Below are 6,395 nucleotides of genomic sequence, written 5' to 3'. Positions count from 1 at the left end.
AAAAATTATTCAAGATGCAATTACGTGGAAGGCCATTAAGTTAATATTTATAATAGTGAATATTGGGAACAATCTAAGTCTCTGTTACCAGCAGACCACTAAGGTAAATAAATTACATACACATATTTAAAATATGTATCTATAAATAAAATGAGGCTCCCTCTAAAGAAAAAAAAATCACCAAGTTATATCTTTAAGTGGCCGTATACAGAATAGATTGATCCTGAAAAATATGGAAGAAATTTTGTGTTAGTTTCATTTCAGATATATTCTTATGCATTTTTAAATTTTTAACATGTTTGTATAGCACATTTTTGAAAATAAATACCAAATTTACATAATTTGTATTTTACTTTAAGACTTTCAAAATGTTCATGATAGTGTTCTCTTGTTCAGTTATTAATATTAAAATATTATCAATAATAAAGAGTAAGTCCCTTGAATTATCCGTATTCACTTTATTTTTATAACAGATGAGAAAGAAATGTGTAGAGAGGGTGATTTTTTTTTTTTTTTTTTTTGAGACAGAGTCTCACTCTAACTCCCAGGCTGGAGTGCAGTGGCGTGATCTTGGCTCACCGCAACCTTTGCTTCCGGGATTCAAGCGATTCTCCTGCCTCAGCCCCTAGCCTCAGTAACTGGAATTACAGGCGTGTGCCACCACATCTGGCTATGAAATTTAATTGCAACATGCATTTATCAATTCAGTTCAAAAAACATATATTTATTCCTAATGTGTACATTATTTTGTAAATTTGGATATTTCTCAGCAAAATAATGGATTTAATAAATTTTGAGGTTTCTCAGTATTTTCATAAGTATAAAGATCAGGCAAGAAAAGATAATCATATGAAAAAACAGGTATTGCCTAGATTTTCTTCCAGGGTTTTTATAGTTTTGGGTTTTACATTTATGTCTTTAATCTATCTTGAGTTAATTTTTGTATATGGTGTAGGGAAGGGGTCCAGTTTCAATTTTCTGCATATGGCTAGCCAACTCTTCCAGCACGATTTATTAACTGGGGAGTCCTTTCCCCATTGCTTGTTTTTGTCAGGTTTGTCGAAGATCAGATGGTTGTAGGTGTGCAGTCTTATTTCTGAGTTCTCTATGCCATTCCTGAATAGGCATGGGCAAAGATTTCATGATGAAAATGCCAAAAGCAATGAAAACACAAGCAAAATTTGGCAAACGGGATCTAATTAAACTAAAGAGTTTCTGCACAGCAAAAGATACTATCATCAGAGTGAATAGGCAACCTACAGAGTGGGAGAAAATCTTTGCAATCTTTCCATCCCACAAAGGTCTAATATCCAGAATCTACCAGGAACTCAACCAAATTTACAGGAAAAAAAACAGACAACCTACAGAATGGGAGAAATCTTTTGCAATCTATCCATCTGACAAAGGCCTAATATCCAGAGTCTACAAGGAACTTAAATTTACAAGAAAAAAACAAACAACCTCTTTAAAAAGTGGTCAAAGGACATGCACAGACACTTCTCAAAATAGGACATACATGTGGCAAACAAACATATGAAAAATAGCTCAATGTCAGTGATCATTAGAGAAATGCAAATCAAAACCACAATGAGATACCATCTCATGCCAGTCAGAATGGTTATTATTAAAAAGTCAGAAAACAACACATGCTGGCGAGGTTGCAGAGTAAAAGGAATGCTTTTACACTGTTGGTGGGAGTGTAAATTAATTCAACCATTGTAGAAGACAGTGTGGCCATTCTTCAAAGACCTAGAGGCAGAAATACATTTAACCCAGCATTCCCATTACTGGGTATACACCCAAAGGAATATAAATCATTCTATTATAAAGATAGACGCATGCTATATCCATTGTAGCACTATTCACACTATTAAAGATGTGGATTCAACCTAAATGCCTATCAATGATAGACTAGATAAAGAAGATATGGTACATATATACCACGGAATACTATGCAGCCATAAAAAGGAATGAGATCATGTCCTTTGCAGGGACATGGAGTTGGAAGCCTTTACCTCAGCAAACTAAGGCAGGAACAGAAAACCAAACACCACATGTTCTTACTTATAAGTATGAGCTGAATGATGAGAACACATGGACACATGGTGGGGAACAACAGACACTGAGGACTGTCGGAGGGGGATGGCAGGGGAAGGAGATCATCAGGAAGAATAGCTAATGGATATGGGCTTAATACCTAGGTGATGGGATGATCCGTGCAGCAAACCACCATGGCACACATTTACCTATGTAACAAACCTGTGCATTCTGCACATGTACCCCTGAACTGAAAATAAAAGTGGAAGGAAAAAAAAATAGGGTGACAAGGCCTGAAAAAAAGGAAGGTAACTTGCAGCAGATGTTCCAGTTTAGGAAGAAGTCAACATCATCGGAGACTTACTTTGAACGCTATAGCTACTCATTTCTTGGCCATCTTGATATTTCTCAATTTCTTCCCCTTCAACTAGATTTTCAATATTCATATGCCAAACCAGATTATGATTACTTTGTTCTTTCGTATCTTTATTCATCCTGATGCATTTATCTTACCTAGGTGGTGTTACTTCAAACTTTCCACAGAATTGATATTTTCTGATCTTCTAGAAATACAGCCTACACATCTGCATCAGACTATTGTAAGTAGGCAGAATAATGGAACCCAGAGGAACCCAGAGATGTTTACAGCCTAATCCTCAGAATCAGTGAAGGCCATTTTACATGGCGAAAAGAAGGGACTTTACTGTTGTGATTAAGGATCTTGGGATGGAAGGTCATCTTTGATTATCTGGGTTGGCCCAATGTATAAAGGTCCTTGTAAAGGAAAAGGGAAGTAGGAGAGTCAGAGTCAAGAAAGGATATGTGATGATGAATCAGAGGTTGGAGTGATGTGGAGCCAGGGGCCAAGGAATGTGAGTAGCCTCTAGAAGCTAGAAAACTTAAGGAAAAGGATTTTCCCCTAAAGCTTTAGGCAGGAACCAGCCCTGCCAACACCTTGACTTTAGTCCAGTGAGACTCATTTTGGACTTCCGACCTCCAGAACTGTAAGATAATAAATTTGTATCGTTTTAGGCCATGAAATTTGTGGTAATTTGTTGTAACATCAATAGGAAACTAATATAGTGACATTTTAAACTCATTTTATATGGGCAGCCTACTGTTTTTAGAAAAGTTAATTTTGAAGCAGAAAATTGGAAAATTTTACATGGAAAGTTAACCAAGTACTGAAAATTGCTGTCTACGATAATATATTTGTTTCTGTGGGGGACTAGAGTGATACATTAAAATTGTCAAAGCGGAATTTCGCTGGACAAAGTTAAACAAGCGAGGCTATTGCAATAGGGGAGGTAAGCTAGAACTCAGTCTGAACTCAGTTCCATGAGAACAAAGGGCTGGGAGGTTTTAAAGGGACAAGGATGAGCTAGTGGAACAGTACTGGAGGACAATAGGGGGAAGGTTAATCAATGTAATATGAGCACATTGAGTTAGTTTCCTGAGTTTGCAAATTACTGTCTTTGTGATTAGACCATCTGTGTTCCCTAATTGGTCACCATTGAATTACGCTCCTATCCATCCAGAGACTGGCAGATAGGGGCACTATCTTCCTTGATAATTACATTTCAAAGGGAAGGCTCCCGGGTCCTTGGGAAGACATTCCTGGGGTATGAAAGTGGTAAGAGGCTTCTAATATATTTGCATCTCAAAGAAGGAAGGAAGAGAAAGAATTTACAGTAACAAGCTTTCTAAAGTAAATCCTCTAAGAAAAATGAGGTCTGGCCTACAGTCAAGAAGAAGCCTGTCTAATGCTACTCAAGCTGAAGGGAACTTTAAGGTGAACTTGGTCAACACTTTAGGTACTGGCGATTTCTGCTGTGCAAAGATTTTTTTTTTTCCCTAGGTGTGATGGGAGTACTGTTATTTGTAAATATGATAATATTTAGAGACTTAATTTTCTTTTAACATACATTCCTCATGAGAAGACAATGAAATTTAAAAAGAAGAAAATAAAACGAAAGAGAAGACATACTCCTGGACATATATTGCAAGTTAAATCAAGATTGCAGTACAAAGTTACAATAACAAAATGCTCGTAGAAGAGTGAAGATGAATGAGGGGCCAGAAGGTTAAGGCCTAAGGATGATATGAAGAATAGAGATAGATAAATTTATCTCAGAAGCAATAAAATACAATTAGAGTTGAGTTTATTGACATTTGGGGAAAATAATAAGCTCCATTTTCTCTTAATCTTTTGAAGAGTAACCTACTTAAAATGGCACAAACCTTTTCTATGTGACATCTCAACTTCCTAACTTAAATATATTTGAAGTCACTCACATTAAAATCATGAGTCCATTAGGTTTGATTTGATTTCTCTATAAATTTTCTGATTTCTGTGTCTATCAATTATTTTCTATACCATTGGTTTGAAATAATTACAGCATAGCAAATATATTTTGTCATTAAAAATGTGAATAACATTTGTTACAATTTATTATTTTTAAAATTTATTTTACTATTTCACAAAGAATTTTATCTTTGTATCTCAGGGATTCATTCATTTTAGCTTATAATAAAATTTACCAGCATCATGTATTTCTTTTATAGATCAAAAGTAAAGCTAGTGTACCACTCCCTCCCTCCTCCAAGAATAAAACGCAAAGAAGCTAATTAAAACAAGAATTTAAAAAGCACCTCTGACACTACAGCATACCAAACATTATATCTTACCATGCAGTATTTTTCTAAATTTGGTGCTTTGGGTTTTATTTAAATTCTGAATTGCCTGAATGCACTAATAAGCACGATAGTCATAGATAGTTCCTATCTAACATTAGGTACACTTCAAATATGATTGCAGATGCTTTTCTCTTAATGGGAGTTGTCAAAATGTACAGAAACACTAATCTTATTTTTATTCGCTCTATTTCTTAAATAGCAACTGTAACCACATCCACATCCTGTTTGGAAAGAAATCCCAAAGGGTTTAGCTGATGTTTGATATTATCTTACATAAAACTTACACTTTTATTTCAGTTCACATCAAAGTGATTAGAAGTAGCTCAGGTAGTTTTTTAAAAAATGGGTCCATACAGGGATAGCAACTAAATTTAACTTTATGCATTTGATTGGAAAGTTAAAGGGCACTCAACAAGGAACTGAGGTGCTATTTATTGTGAAGGCTCCTACCATGGCAGTGCTTTTTGATGACAACTGGGACACCTGTATTTCACTAATTCTATAAAATGCTCATTTTTTCCAATACTGAAACATCTCAGAACTAGAGAATTATCTTACAATAAATACCATCTTACCATTGCCATATTTATTTAAGAATATAAATATCTCTGAAATTGGTGATGCTATAGATGGATTCAATAAGGTATGGTATATACGGAGTTTTTCATTTGTTGCCTTCTCACCATATTCTATTAAAGTTTTATCAAAAATGAGCCCAGGAAAACTTGCATACGATTAATTCACAATTTTGATAAATGGGAAAATGATAATTTTTGTAATGCCTTATGAGCAATTCACTTATTATGGCATCTGAAGAAACTATGTTTTATTTTGTTATTTTTATTTGCTTGCTTTTAGGTGGATTAGATAAAAACTAAAGTGTTAGAAGTTTTTATATGTAGAATGAACTATATCCAGTGGAATTTTGTCTAAACTCATGGGAATCTGCCTATATGAGTTCTAGGGTTTTTTTGTTTTGTTTAGTTTTGGGCTACTTACGCCATCCTCTTGATCAGGCAAATGTTAATATTTGTATTGGTTTGTGTTACTGAAATCACACCACTCCAGGACTTGTATCTATCTAAATAACTCATAGTATTGATATAGTCTTTTGTATTCTTGAAACTTATTGACAACTTTGAAGTGTAAGATAGCTTCTTTCAATTCCTACCTGAGCCTCCTAATTCCATCAAGGTTTGGCCTGCCAATCGAAACAAAGATATGTTTTTCCCTCTTCAATTCCATTCATTGAGTCAGATTTTAAAGTAGCATCCTGGATGTCTAATCAGTTCTTAGATGTTTATACAGACATGGAGGGAAGAGCACATGCTGGATATCAGGATAGCCCAATTAAAGTGTCAGAGGCAGGGCTGTCTGGGAAACAATGAACAGAGTTGTTTGGTTGAAACAGACAGGTGTCTTATGTGGAGAGACAGGGAGGTAAGTTGGAAAAGTTAGTAGGGGATAGATTTAGGGATCTAATAAATGCAAGGTTTCTTGAGTTGTATTTTGGTGGGAGAATGTTGAACCATTAAAGGTTTTCCAGCACAGTAAAAAATAGGGAATGGCAGAGGGTATGGATAAGAGTAAATTATTATTCTAAATAACAGCATTTTAGAATATGGCTTGAGGTTTAAATTTTTAGATGGTGATTTGAGTGC

Source organism: Hylobates moloch, unplaced genomic scaffold (genome assembly GCF_009828535.3).
Source record: "Hylobates moloch isolate HMO894 unplaced genomic scaffold, HMol_V3 SCAFFOLD_7, whole genome shotgun sequence".
Taxonomy (NCBI): domain Eukaryota; kingdom Metazoa; phylum Chordata; class Mammalia; order Primates; family Hylobatidae; genus Hylobates; species Hylobates moloch.
Note: the sequence above shows the minus strand (reverse complement) of the source record.